The sequence below is a fragment of the Sander vitreus genome, chromosome 11, assembly GCF_031162955.1.
Source record: "Sander vitreus isolate 19-12246 chromosome 11, sanVit1, whole genome shotgun sequence".
Lineage (NCBI taxonomy): Eukaryota > Metazoa > Chordata > Actinopteri > Perciformes > Percidae > Sander > Sander vitreus.
The window spans coordinates 12,701,736-12,721,146 of NC_135865.1; positions in this window are offsets into that span (position 1 = coordinate 12,701,736).

Here is a 19,411-nt window from a genome sequence, read left to right on the forward strand (position 1 = left end):
TCAGTATCAATAATTGAGAGTTACAAAAAAAAATGATATTAGGATAATACGATAATATCATCCTTTAATTTATTTATTTTTTATTAATGCATTTTAACCAAGATATATCCTATATTGAGCAGTACAATGAAAAATAAACTTCTGGTGAACAATCTATGTAATGGCGGAAAAAGTTAAAATTGGAAGATAATACCCGCTGTGCTGTGTATCGGTTGGACTCTGAGTCTGTAACTGTTGGATGATGACAATAATGATGCTCATCAGCAGTATGGTATGTAATAAATAATACATGTGAACTGAAGGCCTAATTGTAATATTAGGAGAAGGATAACAGTGTAACAGCAGTCTCTTCAGTCAGACACAATCTGTACTTTTGTATGCACCTCAATTTTGAGGCAGGTCTGACATACTTTGATTCGTCAACATCTGACAAGACCCTAACAAGAGTCATGCAAAGTCATGCCCATTTAAATGTAGTTTCATCATGTAGGGGATTCATTCCCAACATTACATGTTTTAGGGGTTGTCATGCTGGCTATAGTAAATTAATGCTGCAGTGAATTTCAGAACAGTGTGTTATGTGCACTATGTGCACTGATGCCAGGCAAAAATGTAAAAGGCCCATGACAAGCACATGCCAGCAAATATGAATTACTTAGGCTACTATAATGCAAGAAGCAAATGACGTTGTGAGTTCTGGTAGTCAGGGACATCAGAGGTTTAAATATGGATGTGTGTGAATAATGTAGTGTAGGCAAGGGAGAGTGTTTCACGCTGACTGATGGGGCTTACTGTATGTCTGATGGAGCAGTGGGCCCGGGTGCTCCAGATTTGGTTGGCTGACCCACTGCAATCACAAACCTCAAAGACAGCACAGGTGACACATACACACCAAAGCAGTACACCCACCCACATAAATGTGTAAATATAAAGTTGTACTACTGTTCTGACATGTGGGGAGTTCCTTCTATCAGTGGGGCCAGTGCAGAGAAGGGCTTTGACTGAGAAGTTCAGCTGAATTGAACTTTTTGAAAGATTAACAAAATGGGATTTGTTTGCAGCCAATGCAAATGCATCACACCCCATTTTTGTTCAACTGAATCAGAGGTAATTCCTGTAATGTTATAGGATCAGTTTGAGTTTGGGTGAGACAGTCACAGTTTTTAGATGTAGGCTGATAGTTGGAGTAGTACTAGCTGAAGTCAATGCTGATTACTAATGTACTAGTAGTCTGGATCAACAGAAGTAAATTTCCAGGATAAAGCCCTACATCCGAAGTATGGCTCATGCGCAGAATGTCCGCTCTATGTGTTGCCGTTCTCAAAATCCCTTCGCTACAGGAAACAATAACCTTCAAGATAGCAAGCTACATGCTGAAAATAGCAAGTTTTGAAGAAAATGTGGATTATGCAATAAGGCAGGCCTGCTTAGCTCTTTCAGGGAATGATTGTAAAGATGTACAAAGAATATGCTTACAGTATTCACTCTCTAACTGGGATGTTTTGGAACCGATTGGCAGGATTGCTCTGGACGAAGGACACATGGTGATACACTGGTAACAGCAAATTACATTTAACCATACTTCCAGCTAATTTAAACAGCTCATGTTACTGTACTGTGTGAACAGTTAACCTTGTTTGATATTGTATGTAGAATTTTATTTCGTGGGGTGCAAATGTTCTACCAAAACAAGTAGGCTACCTTCCCAAAACTCTTTTGCAGAGCCACCGTCACTGCATCCGGAGCACCTTGGCTCCGTCCGGCGCCTAGCGCCGCCCAAGACGATTGTGAGTGGTTTAAAGTAGGGCTGTCAATCGATTAAACAATTTAATCTAATTAATTACATACTCTGTGATTAATTAATCAAAATGAATTGCATACATAATTAACGGTGCCTAAAAAGAAAAAAAAGGGTACTAAACAACAGTTGGCGACATTAAAGAATGGCTTGTTTATTGCTAAGGCCATATGGTCAAAATTAAATGTTTAATAATAATGTATAACAATAACAATAACTTATTACACTAGTAAATTGCTGTTGAATGACAAAAACAACCACCAGATGGTAAAGGACATTTACAATAACTTCAAATGTACCACGGGGCTGTAGTTTACCATTTTCATTGAACGCACCGTCTGTGTTGTTTTTCCGACGGCAGCTGCAGATTGTTACCAAAGCCCGTCTACGGAAAGCCGTTCCACTCCCTATTCAGCCCCATTGTACCGAATTTGGTTGCAGTTCCACCAGAGTTCCACTGGGGGTAAATGCTAAATGAATGGGACTCTATGGAGCTAGACGGCTAAATTTGTCTCTTTCGCCTGATTGTCGTTGAGAAATCTCAGATTTGATTGTAGTTTTTGCAAGTTCAACATGGATTATAGGTCAAAAGTTGAATGAACGAGTACTTGTGTCCTTTCGATTTCTTACAGGTTGAGTCGTTGTTGCCCATAACACGCTAGCATTCTGCTAATGAATGCTGATTGGTCAGTGAAGGACTGATTACGATTGGAGATCCCGCTTGATGGCATCCAAAGCAGAACCAGAATGTCAGAGTGAATATTTCGGCGTGGTCGTTAAAACGTTAGCAAACCTCTTTCTAGCATGTGTATGTAACAGGGAGTGCCTAACCTGTCAACTGTGTTGTCGATGCTTCGAGAGAACAAAGGAAGCGACTCAGAGCTTGCCGTAAAGCAGTATCTCTGGCCGTATATGTGTATGACGTCATTGACATTTTAAAAGGCTTTTTAGAACAAAAAAGCCACTTTAAAAAAAATCTAACACCCAGCAGTGTGTATTTTCTTAGCCTCCCCTTTCAAATGCAACATTGAAATTACTAGACAAAAAATTAAATCCTGAGAAAAGTGGATTTTGAGGGGTATAGCTCCATAGAGTCCCATTCATTCTGCAATGGCCTGTGAGCGCCCCCTATATGAAACTCTGATGGAACTGCAACCAGTTCAGAGGCCGGAAGTAACGAGAGAGTGGAACTTCTTCCCTTATTAGAAATTATTTGTTGTTACATACCGGTGTTGAATCCTCTACAGTAAAACACAGTCAAACTTTACACCGTTTAGCGTTAGCTGTCAGCATTGTAACCATGTTTATCCAGCTACTAGCTAGCGGTAGGCTAACGTTAGCTGCTGTCGAGTATTGTGTTAACTAGCGTCATGTGCAGCGGTGTTTGTGTTGCCTGTATCGTCTGTTTCAGAGCATCAGAGAGAAGCGCAGACATATCAGTGGCACCAAATTTCGGTAGCCAGGGTTGGCAGGAAGAAGATTTTTACAAGTAAATGTTCCAATTAATGATCCAGGCAGCACATTCTCATCTCCCTCCTTCATTTTACAGTCCAATGGTGGCTAGAACGGCTCCGAGTCAAACGTCAATATGGAATGGATTAATCTGCGTTATTTTTTTTAACGCGTCATTTTTTCTCATATTAATTAATCAAAATTAACGTGTTATTTTGATGGCCCTAGTTTAAAGAAATGCAAACAACCCAGAGCGTTTTTTCTCCTATCCCAGAATGTGTCTGTGGTGGTCTAGTCTTGCATTGCCAGACCTTCCTCCACAGCGCTGCATAGGAGGGTATGGCTAGTCCACACAGCATTCCGAAATGGGAGAAAAAAGTGCTCCGGTTTGGTCTTTAAACCAATCACAGTCGTCAATCAGAGCCAAGGTGCGGCTGCAAAATAACCTTGGGAAGCAACTTGTTTCGGTGGAACATGTGTACGTTCGAAGGTTGTTTTAGTCGTGCAACAGAAAACTCAGATTGGACAGATAGTCTAGCTAGCGAGGAGCAGTTACCCAGAGTCCTCATAAATCGAGCGGAGTTTAGAATTACAACACAAAGAAAGCAGAACGTAACGGACATCAGGCCAAAAAGAAGGAAATCCGGCGGAATTTCCGGGGGCACTGGAGCAATCCCGGAAGTGGAGCGTCGTGGATATGGACTAGTGGTAGTCAGAGCTTACTCTACAGCGCTGTGGAGATCTGACAATGTGAGACTACTAATGCAGTAACAGCAGTATGACAGCAGTTAGTTATACAGTCAGTATTCACACAAATCAGGGTTTGCGGTATATTTCTTTTCATAGTTTGACTGAAAACAAATTATGGTAATAGAATATTCAGATTTCTTTCCACCTTAGGCATAAAATGTGTGTAAACACTGTTTATACAGTAGTAGTAGTAGTTCGTCCAAGGATTTATGTTGTTAACAGAGTAAAGGAACAACAGTAAAAAGTACCAATACAACAAAAGTAAACACTTTGCAAGTAATAGTTCTTCATTCAAAATCCTACTGTACAGTATTACTAGCTATATACATGATTGTTTACTTTATATCAATGCATCAATGCTTAAGGAGTATTTTACTGTTGTACTGTAGCTGTATGCAAATGAGCTAGTTTTAAAATACTTCATGGGTAGTTTAGTCTAGTGGTACTCAACCTTGGGGTCTGGCCCCCTCCGAAAGCCCCATTTACACGGTGCGTTTATGTGAAGGGTCTCAAGCCAAATAGGTTGGGAGCCCATTGCAGGAATGCAGTATGGTCCCAAAACAAATATCCATAATATTTCTCTGTAAGAAGCACATAAAGAAGCTACAGAGAAAAGGAACAGAACAAGTTTTTCACATCACCAAGATCACAGTGCACATAGTCTCAAAAGTTAAGAAAGCATACTGTATGGAAAATGAGCATCATGTGATCTTTCACTTTCTGGTGGGCTATAAATACAAAATACACTTTTTTTTACATCATAAGTCCCTGCATCTTTATTGCCCAATAACAGACAAAGTTCCAGTAATAACTATAATAATATTAATAATATTTTTATTATCATTTGGAGGAAAAACGTTCTATTATTCTATTCCAAATACTCATCATATGCACTTTACTCCTGACTTAAGGTTGTGAGCTGCATTAAGAGCAACAGTGTATGGGTGTATGATCCACTCTACATGAAGCCTCCCAGAACCCTGTTTGCAAAATGTGCTAACATCAAAAAATTTCACATTCATCACATCACAAATTAAATAATAGAAATAGAAAATGATAAATAGAAGATTTCATTTACCCCACATATATAACATCAAGATCCATCTTTTTTATCCATATTGTTTGAAGAGAGCTGGACACAAATTGTCAGCTTTTTTTAATCCATGAGGTTGTTCCCCTTATACTGGTTCCTTAATTATGTTGCGGTTAGTGCAAACATGAATGCCATGGTTAGTTATGTTGCGGTTTTGTTGTTGCTGCAGTGAACTTGGAAACTACCCATCTATACAGCATCACGGTGGTCAAAAATGTTCAAAGTCATTCAAACTCAGTCCTTTTGGGATAATCTCTACACTAAAATATTCATAAATTCATTTAGTGGATTTTGTGGCTGTCACCTGTCCTTCTACACTAGCAGAGCGGTATTGTAGTAGTGATAGAAGTCATAGTTGGTGGAAGTATTGTTGGCATTTGTAGCAGTAAAAATGTAAAAAGAGGGTAGTATTAGTACTAGTAAAAGCAGAAGCAGAACTACTAGAAGCAGTGTAGAAATGCTGTGTCATTTGAAGTAGCAGAAGGAGTCATTGTTAACATTAGGCCTTATGGTTGACAGAGGGAAGACTATTAATTCAGTTAGCATTGCATTTCTACAGGGTCTTTTTCACCTAAACAGTAAAAATCCTCCCATTATTGTTTCCATCCCTGCATCTTCAATTATCTTCGTGTTTTCTTGTTCATTTTTCCAATGTTGTGTGATGTCAACTAGGGCTGCACTTCTTTAACTGCTGCAGATCACCTTTCTTTTACTGCAGCTCCCTCCTGTGGTAAAAAAGGGACACAATCAGTTGACTATTGTTAAAGCATTTTGCAAAGTAAAAGAAAAATGCTAACTTCTAATATTTTGTTTCATATGATTTAGACTTGCTGTTGAAACCATTTTTTTTTTACTTAAAGGCAAAGTAAGTGCTTAAAGCTCTCTTTATGCTCCCTGTATCACTTTCTCAAACCCAAACACACACCACTTATACTCACTGAAAACAGCTTTTACATATTGCTAATTTTCTCTGACTGTAGCATGAGTTCAACATGAGTTCATAATATTAAGTTAAAAACCATGCAAAACATTATTTTGTGATCAACCCTTTTCATTTTTAAAGAACTTTTACTAGCCCAACTTGAAAGTCTAAATTCTACAAAATAACTGCCACTGTGTAGTAAAACGTGCACTTTTTTAGTTGGTTTAATTGGCTTAGTTATTTTACCTACATTATTATGATACAAATTTGGTTGAATATCATTAAAGTAACCTATCCCTTTAAGAATAGTGGAAATTTGACTTTAATAGAAGGTAAAGCACAGGTGTTACTAACAGCATTAATGATGGCCCTAATCCATTTAGGTGTGAGTGTAAACCAGTGTAAACCAGAGCCCTGGCACTCATGAAATGCAATAAAATCCACTGCTTTTCATTCCTACAACACAACCTGAGATCAATATTAAACTTGTTGGCTCCATGTCTACTTTTGTTTAAGTCAGAAGTTAGCCCCCAAACTCTGGAATACGTTGCCTCTACATATTAGGCTGCCTACACTGCTTGTTTTCAAATCCCATCTTAAAACATATTTCTATTCTCTTAAAATAAAAATTCTCTTTAAAACACTACAATAGTTGCCTTTCTTTATTATTGTCATTTTGCTGTTAAACTGTTTTCTTTTTGTTGTTTTTGTGTTCACTGTGCTCTTTCTATATTTTTGTTTTTTTTCTGATTGTACAGCACTGGTCAACTGTTATAGTTTTTAAATGTGCTTTAGAAATACATTTGGATTAGAGAAGTTCAGAGATGACACATTTACTATTATTAACTTGTCTTGCTCTAAAATGAGGGTCACATAGACAGAACCCAGACTGGAAAATGTCTGTGTGGTGGTCTAAAGTAGATGAAGATATCATCACCATGTCTGAAGGAAGGTGCTGGGTTCCTTTCCCACAATCAAATTTCAGTTTCACACACAAGAACAAACACTTAATAGCTGCCTCAGGACCATGTTACCTCAAAATGAGCCCATTGCCTTTATACCCACGGGTTTGGTTATCGCATGACTCTGTGGTGACTAGTCATATCCTCATATATACAATTGAAATCTGTTGGAAGAAATATAGATTTTATTTTCAATTGGCAATTTTTTTAATTTATTTTTTATTTTCACAGGCATGCATTATAGCATTACATTTAGAGAAAGGGTTGATCTTTCCAAATTCTACAAAACGGCATCATTAACATACATATATTTAGGGATTCAGTAAAGTGTGGTTTCAGCAATGCCAACCTAAGCTTAACAGAAGAACGATACTGAGAAACATGGTGTCTCTTGTTCATAGAAAATGTAGTTTCACATACAGCTTATAACACTATGTACAAATTGAGATAGGGTTGTGTAATGCTTTACTTGTATTTCACATTCAAATATCAAACATTAACTGTCAAAGTATAGGTACAGTAACTGGTTGATCATTTTACTAAATATATATATATGATTTAAGATAAGACTTATTACAATAAAACAACTTCACTGCCAGATCATCAAAACAAAACACACAGATAAGTTTCACTTATATCATGGATCACAGCAACGCTGCAGTAAATTTAAAATCAAATGCAACTCCCATAAAGAGTAAAATAACATCTCTGCTTAAACACAAAGGAGCCAAATGAACCTCCAGAAGAAAAACATGAAATATGTGATATCCTGGTTAAGGCTGACAGAGGGCACTAGTGGTCTATCAAATATTGAACACAAAAGGCCATTCAACTGTGCAGGACTTATAAAGATCTTATCCTGACTGCTGTAATAACAACTCACAAGTACACTAAAGAACATGTGATATAAAGCATTCAAACAAAAGTGCAAGCACATTAACTCCCCTCGGTTGATTGTGGAATATAGAATGTTGAAAGCGGTTTAAGATAAGATAATATTTTTAAAGGGTTAAAAATCTTATCTTAGTGCTTAGCAGTACCAGAGGAGCATTATTTTAACACCACAGTTAACCTTCACATTGTGCATCCTGTCAAAATCAGAAGCTGGTTTGAGAGTATTATAGTGGCCTTAGTTTAAAGCCTTATATCGCAAACGATTATCTTTTTGGATGGGAAAGCACCCAGCATGTTTACAGTGTGCATGTGCTACAAATCTGATCATTAAAAAGGAATCAAAAAGGGAGGGGGAGGGCTTTGTTTGTGTGTGTGTGTGTGTGTGTGTGTGTGTGTGTGTGTGTGTGTGTGTGTGTGTGTGTAGGTGGAGGGTGGGTGGTTATTTAAGATGTATATAATATGTTATGCTGGTATTTCTTTGCCACCAGTGATATTGTTGTTGATTAAGGCTAGCTAGTCCTTTTTGTAAGTCTTCTCTTTACTCAATGACTTCTGATAATCTATAAACAGGCAAAGCCAATCCAGTTCTGTTTTTTTTGTTGTTGTGATTGCTTTAATCACCCAGGCCTCCTGAACTACCCACTGTGCTCTGTGAATGCATGAATATTGGTGCAGTACTTCAAAGGAAAGAGCTTTAGACGCATTAAAATGTAAATAATACTAATATTTTGACAGGTAAGCAAAGTTGTAGCTAACATTATGCACATATAATGCAAACATGAATGCCACAGCATTGCAGTAGGTGGTTATTTTAGACAGGTACCAATAATTGCTCCTTATCCAACTTTTTGTCAGTTCATACATAAATGAAACTTGGACCGTGAGGCATGCTAGCCTTTAATACTAACTCCTATGCTAGGCCACCACCTAACCTGAGGCAGTTTGTACCTAGCTTGTGCAGGTATACTTTGTCAATTTAAAACTTAAAACCCTGGGAAGATTTAATAAACATTGGAGATTGTAGTCACAAGAAATACATCAGCATTGGTTATTCATTTGTTCCAACAGCTTCTAACAACCATTGTTTATGTTCAGTATTGTTACACTTATACAAGTCACTTTGCAAGAAACTGAAAAATTACCTAATTTTCTCTGAGTATGAGGATTTTTTAAACAATGTTATGAAATGCAGACTCCGGTCTTATCTCTGTATGAGTTACCATGGGTTGTGACAGGTTTGCCAGTGTTGCAGTTTCCTTATGCCAGATCTCAGTGATACTGTGTATATATATATATATATATATATATATATATATATATATATATATATATATATATATATATATATGTACATAGCTTCTATAAATCATCTATCTATAAACTTTAATGTTGCCTCTGAGTGCTCCCTCCATTTTCCAAATACACACCTGCATTACAGTTTTTGCAGTTTTTTTCACAGCGGGATCCTAACAACAGGGTGTTTTTATCCCCACCATCGACCCTTTTCATACCTATCTCTGTGTAGTGTCAGAATCCAAATTCTAAAACACTATGCACTGTTTACTGTGTGCATTTACATGGTACAAGAAACAATGACAAACTATGCAGCATATATGCAACAGCAGCTGGTGCAATTCTCATAACATGACAATAAATACTGGCGATGACAATATATGTATGTTATATACACTCCATAATGATAAAAGCTTGGACAGAAGGATCAGGACATATGCAGGGCAAGAATACATTGCTTTTACTCACAGACAATCACTTGGTCCTCCATGAGGGGCTTAGTCCCAATAGCAACACCTGCATGAATGACTAACTGTTCTCAGTCACCAGCAGCCACTCAACCCCATATAACACCAACACCTCCCAAAGCCCCACCAGGGTTTTTACTGAATCTATTAACTGAAAACAAGAGGTCGATATAAAGTAGAGTGCTCAACAGACCGCTGCAGTACAATAACAACTCAGCTACATCTGTTATTTTAGCAACACACGGCACACTGTAGAATGTAAACAGAGGCTGATTGTGATTTATGTTCATATTGCATCTGATTCAACTGGAATTCAATACCTGGATCAGGTTTTTCAACCTCTCTATGAACACATTCATTTCCCCCTGCATGTGCAATGTGGCAGTGGTGGCCTAAAGGTTAAAGAAGCAAGCTTGTGATCAGGAGGTCACTGGTTCAATCAAGTGGGGAAAGTGAAAAGAACAGCGCTTTGAGCCCTTAACCCCAACTGCTCCATGCCAATGGAAGCAACCCCAATAGTCACTTTGATGAATATATTATATAAAAGCTTGTTTAGTTATCTAAATACATCTTAATATGTCTGTCCACAGACAAGCAGGTTAGTTATTTATGATAATGTCCATTTGTGTATGTAACACATAAACCATCCTGATGATATGTTCAAATTCAGTTGACAAATTGAAATTTTGTGGGAGGTGGTGGGGATGTCCAAAGTTAAAATGAATAGGAAATGACTTGCTACACTGTTTTGCTCTGTATTTAAAGGATCCATATTTTGCTCATTTACAAGTTCATACTTGTATTTGTGTTTCTACTAGACCATGTTTACCTGTTTTAAAAAACACATTATTTTCTATATATATATATATATATATATATACCTGTATTTACCCTCTGCCTGAAACAATCCATTTTAGCGCCTGTCTCTTTAAGCCCCCCTCCCGAAAAAACACAGTCTGCTCTGATTGGTGAACGTTTCTGGGTCTTCTGCATCTGTGCTCTTAGTTTCTTTCCACGGTCATTGCAGCCAGGGAATAACTGTAACAGCACTGTAGTGGCACTATACCTATATATATAGTATAGTTATGACATCACAACAATACGGAAGCCGGACAGCTCGTTTAAAGGCACAGTTTCTAAATATGGGCTGTGTGCATTTTTTCTGTGGATTGAGCATTTTGATACTTTTACAGTATTTATAGCACCTCAACCTGCTTTATAATAAAAAAAGACATGGACATCTCACATTTTACAACATGGGACCTAAAGTCAGAGAGGAAAGTAACATTAAGGCTCAGACAGTTCTTCACATGATTATTTTTACATTTCTTTTTTAATTTGTACTGCACATGTCCATCTCCTGCTACGTCTGCAATGCAAATCTGGTGCTTCTTCGACATTTATTTGGTGCACTCTGATTCATTTTTCATCGAGGGCCATTCATTTTAAAGTTGGATGCAGACAAAGTAAGGTCAATAGACTGTTTAATTTATTCTCACTGTGTCTGTACACCCTGAGCTCTGAAATTACAGAACAGCAACCGAGGAAATACAGAGACTTTGAAAACATTCAGAGAGCACATCTGCCTGCAGAGCGTACTCCGCACCACTCTTCGCCCTACATTTATACTGTTTGTTGTTGTGTGTGTGTATACGTACCAAAATCTGTGAACTTGTGTTTTGTGTGTGGGCGTCTGTTTTGTGCAAGAGGTCCTCCCTGCACGCGCGCACACACACACACACACACACACACACACACACACACACACAGACACAGAGTCAGTTATCCTTGACCTTGTGGAACAATGCATTACAGATTAGAGAAAAGGGTTTTGAGGGTATGACATCTCACCTGACTCTGTACTACATCAGACTCCAATCACACATGGCCTCGTAGTACCACCTCCATAATTCTTTGGATTTGTTATGGCGTTTTGATGCTCACTGTTTACCCGGGATTTATAATGATGACTTCAGTGCCCCACAAGGGCTCAGCAGATCCAGTGAGAGGCTTAGATGGCAAACAAACCAAATTACCATGAAGAGGCAGCCAGCAGACACACATATACACACACACACACACACACGTACACACACACGTACACACACACACACACACACACACACACACACACACACACTCTTTGTCATGACAACTTCCAAAGTAGTCTTTTTGTTTGTTGGCGGGACCTTGGAGTCCGGCCATGGCAGAGTATCCTATCACCTCTCTGTCAGACAGCTCTAGCAGTGTACATTACTATACTTTGTTCTGCAGTGATCTGCGCTCTCAGATGACAATGACAATTTAATTTCTGTTGATCACTGCTTTTACACATCAGATAGCATGGGCTGTAATGGTCCTTTAGCAGTATGGCACTCTACTATTACAGTACCTTCCACTGTGTCAGAGTTCTGTATTAGTTTAAGACAGAGTGCTGCACTCTCTGTCACCATGGTAGGAGAAGACTTTGGCTTGTAAATATATACATCCATGGTGTTATGTTATAAAAAAAATGCATTCAAAGATTGTTTGATTTGAATTGCACAACAGACCTTTATTCCATTATAGACCATAGGTCAACAGACCAAAATCTAACATGTCAATAAAAAATACACTTTTTGTTGTGTTTGACATAATTTTGACATAATTCTGATTCAACAATTTTAACAGTTCTGGGTCCCAGTGAAGGGAAATGTATTTCAAAAGGTTTGAGATTTAGCACGCACAAGTCAGCAACAGTCGCTCAAGGGCATGAGATAAGCGATGTCATTACACTAGCATTGTAAATCTGATTTGTCACACCTCATATGTGGCAAAACGACCCTTAAAGTGCTCCACGGGCTTGTGGGGCTAAATGAGATCAATGGATTATTTAAATTTACCAAGGGAATAACATTCTATTGTTATATAAAAGTATTACGGCATATTATTAACAGTGCATGTGCGATATACTGTAGATACTGGGGTTGTTTACATCAGTAAAATTTGAAAAACAAAACAAAAACAAGAGCATAACCAATTATTATAATTTAGTGAAATAAAATTGCATATATTTCTATATTTGTAACTATAGCCATAATTTGAGGGGTAAAAACGATCACAGATTGTGCCTTTAGACAGTAAAAGATATGTTGTGCTTAGTTTTAATCAGCTTTTAATATACACCATGAGACAAGACATTTTCCTAACAGTGCCGGATGACAAACCAGCATTTGGTTCACCTCCAAATTACTGATAACCTGGGTTTTAAATTGACACCTGCCAACCCACCAAATGCGAATAAAAAATTAACTTTGGCGGTAACATTATAAAGTTACTAGCCAATTTGGCTGGTGATTAATGAAGCAAACAACTGTGCGTCTGGTTGAATCGGCAGGCTGCAGAAACGATGAGACAAGTCAGTGTCGCCAGATTGGTCTGGTAACCGGCAAGAAATTTAGGCAGTTTTGTGTGTGTGTTTGGCTTGGAAACATAGTCTTTATCTGACAACACTGCTTGTAGAACTAATCCTACATTTCCCATACACACTTATGTTGTGAAGTGTCGTACAACCATTGGCTACGCGCATAGCATGTGCAGTATCGATTACGAGCTATGCTGAAACGGAGAAGACGAACAGAACGGTGCAAAACAAACCAGAGGAGCTGAAATTAAGTAGTAAAGTTAGTTAAAATCTGTTAAAATCAGTAAACATTAGGCTAGTGGAAAATCTGATTGGCTGGTAACTTTAAAAATCTACTAGCAATGTTGGCTGGTGATCAAAAAAGTTAATTTAAAGCCATGCTAAGCTATGAGCTCAACTAATATATAAGCCATGATTAACAAAAAAAGTACCTGCATAGTTTTTAAACAAATGATTGAATTGATTCATAACTTATCAGTGTCCTCGCAAAGGTAAAGTATAAGGGTCTACAGCCAGGCTAACGGATCTGTGAGGCTGTACTTGTACTTGACTGTAAAATGTTAACATGGCTGATGTTTAGTAGGCATAATGTTTAGTATGCCAACCATTTTAGTTTAGCACATCAGCAAGCTAACATTTGTTCATTTTCTAAACACAAAGTGCTGGAATGATGGAATATTTGGTCATAAAAATCATAAAGTATTGGTTTCAAATTTTGACCTACTGTAATGATGCTATATGAAGTCAGGGATCATCAAAGTCAGACCGAATGCTGAAAAATGTTACATCAGTATATTCAAGTTCAGCAACATATCTGAATGCATTTATTCAGGCAATTAACTATCATGCAATCATAACTGTTGACTCACTTTAAAAGACATCTGGTCTGACAACTGAAGCCAATGAGGACATAGACAGATAATGCTAATTTGCATCTCTATAGTTACAACTTTATGTGTTTAACATGTGAAAGACATTGTGGCAATTTGAAAGGAGAATACATGAATCTAATATCATCTAAGGATTAATTTAAAACTTTTAAAACTACTCGACAACATTTTTTGAAGAAAAAAAACCATTTGTGAGTTCATCTGTTTTTGTATGCTTTAAATTGACAGTATTCTCAAAGCAGTTGGATCTAACAAATGTTAAAGTTTTACTTCTATCCTACCCATTCTTTTGTCAAACTAATGGGCAATAACTTGAAATAGGCTAAATGTATATTCTCTGAGGTGTCATGTGTAATGCAGATGCTAATTTCAACACAGTCACAACTTTGCACTGTGTAGGCGTCAGGGGTTAGGCTCAGGTTTAGAAAAGCTGATAACATGTCTACACGTCTGTGTTTAGAGAAATCACACTTACACTTACGCATTCAAAAACCACAGAAACCATGCTGGAAATTTTATCAAGTGGAGGTGTTTACAATCTGTGGACCACCATTTCCCATACAGTAAATTACTTTTTTTCCTAGTACACAACTGGGAGATACTGTAATGACAAGTGAAACCTTCTCACGTTCTTTTGACTCCCCCTGCACTACCCACAGTGGGTTTGCAGCATGGCAATTTTATCTTAAAATCAAAAAACAGCACTTGACACAAAACCTTTGTGGTCTGCAGGCACTGTAGCGTTTGTGTGTTTGTACTTCCGGTAGAAGTTAATGCTGTCGTGTTTTCATATTTGCTGTCGTGTTTTCCTATTTGCAGTTGTGTTTTCCTATTTGCTGTCGTGTTTTCCTATTTGCCGTTGTGTTTTCCTATTTGCTGTCGTGTTTTCCTATTTGCTGTCGTGTTTCCTATTTGCTGTCGTGTTTTCATATTTGCTGTCGTGTTTTCCTATTTGCTGTCGTGTTTTCATATTTGCTGTCGTGTTTTCCTATTTGCTGTCGTGTTTTCATATTTGCTGTCATGTTTTCCTATTTGCTGTCATGTTTTCATATTTGCCGTTGTGTTTTCCTATTTGCCGTTGTGTTTTATGATTTGCTATTGCGTTTTTCTATTTGCTGTTTTGATTTGCACTTCAGGGCCACCATAAGAAACAGAAGTGAATCAATATAGTTATTTTTTAAATGTATAATATCCTCAGCTGTAGAGAGAAGTGGAAGTGGTAACTGCGTGCAAAGAAAATAGCACTACGTCATTTAAACTTAATATTTAAAAAACAAGCTAGTCACTAAAAGGTTCTAAACAACCCTTGGTCTTTATTAAAAGGGATTATTCCACTAGTTTCAATAAAATTCTTGAAACAGTCATTTTACAATTAAAATGTTTTTGACAAAATATCATTTTAAGGCCCCCTCGCTTTTGCTTTTTTAAGAACTATCTGTTTAAAAACAGTCATACTGTGTGATGCCACACTTACCTTAGCCTGTTTAGATATCAAAATGATGATGAGACATTTTGCTGTGTGCAGCTTTAAGATTGATACTTTTCTGTGGTGTGCTGCACCTGGCTGCTGTGCTCTAACGGATTAGCAAAGAAATACAGATTTGTACGCAGATAATCTCATTAATGGTTTCAAGAAATCTAGGTGCAGGTAATCTTTTTATTACATTCCTCTAATCTTAATCCTGGGGAGATAATTCCTGGACTGCATAATACTTATCTGATCCCATCGCTGCCAAAGAATAAAAATAGCTCTACTTACAATCATGACACATACAGTATAAGTGCTGTATAAAGTTAAATGTAGGTTAGGCATGAAACCCCCACTATGGTTAGGGTATTGAGAGGGTGTTAGCACTTAGTCATTGTGTGTGAAGACCTCACTGTTGTTTCCTACCCACCTCTTCTAACCATACATTGTTTCACACTAGCAAAACCCACAGACTTGTGATTACCAAGGTAAACATTTCCTATAGCACTGCAGCTTAGCTAGAAAGTAGATTAACTTCATTTAACCAGTAGCATTTTAGAAGAATTGTCAAATAATATCAGATTGTATTAAAGTTGCAGTAGGTAAGACTTATAAAACTAACTTTCTGTCATATTTGCTGAAACTGACCCTATGTTTGAGTAGAACTACAAGAAGCAGGTCATTTAAAAAATAAAATCTGGCTCCTCTGGCACCACCTACAGGCTGTAGTGCAATTTGCAAAAATCCACAGTTCCCTGTTCAGATGCTCCAATCAGGGCCAGGGGGGGTGTCTAACTGTGAGTCAATCACTGCTCATGCACACGCATTCATTCTCCCTTGTGGGGGGAGGGGCTTAGGAGACCGTTTTGGGCTTTAGCAGAAAGGGGGGAGTGACTGAGAAGTTGTTGATGTTCAAATTTTTTGGCTATGTCCTGGATCTTCACAATCCTATCTACAGCACCTTTAAACTAAGCCAGCCAGGCCACACTATAACTAAAACTGCTGCATCTCACTATGAAAACTAAATTAGTAGTCACCCCTCTATGGACCGTGATTGTTTGTTACAGTATGCAAATAAAGGAACCTATTTAGGAATATATTTCTCATTAAAACAAACATAGTCGCTGACTGCATAATGCCAATACTCACAGTTCATCAGACCTCAGGTAATGGTAGAAAAATATGTGTGTCATCTCATGTTCTCAAACAGTCAATTAAAACACCATCCAGACAAATGCACTGCTATTTGTGAGCAATAGCAGCCATAAAGGGCCAAGTCACTTTGCAACATTAGATCATTTGCAACATGTACAGTTCAAAATGTATATTAATGTGAAGAACTAACATGCCAGATATGACTGTTAAAGCCACCATTAAAACATGTCAGTGGCTCTAAGCGTTGGATACCGACGCAAAAATCACCCATTAGCATCTGTACAGGACGCACCGGGCAGAGCAGCATTGCAGCAGCGCTGTTAGATGACATAGTATTAAGAGTGATAACAGTAATGAGTAGTATGAAAGAACTAAAATCTGCGTAATGAGGTTGGTTGGGCTGCTTGATGGGTCAAACAACATAGGACTTTCACCCAAGAGACCAGGGTTCGTGTCCAGTTCTTGTCCTGCGTCTCACTGAAACGCACAATTTGTAACCCCCACCCATGATCTTTTCCTAAGCCGAAGTGTCCCCTTCTCGTGTCGCATGTCAGTTAAATGTACGTCCTGACCCAGAGTAACAAAAAGTGACGCCAATAGTCATGACCCACAGCGTCAAAAAGTGACGCCAAGAGTCACGACCAACTGCGTCAAAATATGACGCCAAGAGTCACAACCAACTGCGTCAAAATATGACGCTAAAGAGACTTTTTGCGTCAATAACAAACCCCAAAGGCATCTGACCAAGCGTCTCTTTTTGACGCGATGAGAGTGAGAATTTGTTGACTCTACAGGCTAAATAGGTTTCACTGCACATCATTATGCAGCCGGTAACTGCGATCATGTCAGTGATCTGTAAAAACAGACAGCTGTTCCATTCACCTAGTTGTCCTCAGCAAATGGAGGGACTGTCTTGAGAAGAATATGAAGGCTCAACTGACAGAATGGTCAGCGGTTGCTAATAGACAGTTATCTACCTGACAATTATTGATGATTAAAGTTGTAATTTGTACTGTATGCATGTGCACAATGCTGCATAGCAAGTGCTGCTGAAGTGCATTATAGTTGCACTACAGTTACGTAAGAAGCAATTTTAAAAAGAAACCTGTATTCTTCGTATAACAGATGACCACCAGTCATTTAAGAATTACGACAATGTGTGTTTTGTCTCTCAGTGCTTTGTAACGTAAACAGCATACCATATAAAAGAGAATAGGACACAATGGCCTGTCTGGCACAAAAACAAATCCCATACAAAATAAATGCATGATTATAGTGCACAGTTTAAGTGTTTTTTGTTGTTAGTGACAAAACAATAGAGCTATGGTCCCATGGACCATTTTTATAGTTTTGATCCAGATAAATAGTTGGATGTCCACTGAACATTTACTGAAGTTGATAAAGGCTTTTTTTAAATTGTCTTCACAGTAAAATTAATGTATGATGCACATACTGTACATACATGTGTAGTCAAGCAGCATGCCTCAATATAAGAATAACAAAAAGTGAAAAGGGAAAACGAGATCAGGATACCTTGATGAATGCTTGCGGATAGACTGCAATACAGTCCCAAAAAGGAAGCAAATTCAAGAGAAACAAGAAGATGTCAGAGTGACCAGCGAAAACCAAGCTTTAAATTCACAACCCTGTCTGAGCACATGGAGAATGATGACCTTGTGAATCAAATTCTGTCAGATGTGATGGGAGCAAAATGAACCAGCGGCTCCTTGGATCGTCTTTGATTAAAATATTGCCAATGTTAAATCAGTGACACAGTAATCCATTTTTAAAGCCAAGTGAGCACCAGCACTGAGACATGGCTGAGACATGTCTCAATGAAATATTCACCTGTTGGCTCCTGTGAAACACCAAAAAACTGTCATGTGATAAGGGAAAAAAAAAGACTAAGCAAGAATGAGCAAATTTACATCAGTACTGTATGTTAGTCAATGGTATGACTAACATACAATACAACTAATTGGATTCACTGACAGAACTTTTTCTGTGCCTTGTGCCTAACCCCTTAGCATAAGTAAGAAATGTGCCACAGCTGTCACTGGTACCGTGAGGTGAGAAATGCATGTTGGTCTCACATTAGCACACACCCCCTGTTTCCTTTATCCTGCTCAGACAGATCACTACAGTGTGTCTGCTGTACCTTTCTCTCCACGGCTCTGTCAGCGCTGGTAATTGACTCTTGCAGTCTCTGCTGAGCCGTCCACTATGGCCTCTCAGGCTCCACACACCCAATTACAGGCTGCAGCTCCCTGACGGGCTGAGGTGGATGACCAGGGGGGAGGCGAGGCTGGGGTGGTGGAGTGCAGTATTATTAGTCTTTGATGTGGAACTGAGAGTTAGGTGGATATACACAGGCACACCTGCATGTATCAGTGGCATACCCCTGTAAAACTATTAACGTAATAAATTAGTGATGCCACAGCATTGACACGGGCCTCAGGATTGGACACATCAATATCTTAGAACCAGGATACATTGTTGACTAGTCAGTTTAATCAATTAGCTGACTCACAAGTTGAACGTGAAGGCAGCAGCAGTATCTGTCCTGCTCCATTTATCGGATATGTGTAAGGCAACAGATTAGGTTGAAGTCCCGTTCAGCCTATATGCCACACAGAAAGAGGTGTTTCTTCATGGCCACCAGGCACGACTCAAACAGCTAATGATAGGGAACCATTGGTCAGTGGCAGCCTGTCAAAGATAATAACCATCACTGGGTTGGCTGTGTTTGCCAGAGGAAATGCCTGAGCAGTAGTCTCTATATTTTGTATGCAAGTGTCTCACTTAACTCATTTTTCAGCTTAACATTTACTTAAAGGAACATTCTGGGATTATTACAACTTTCT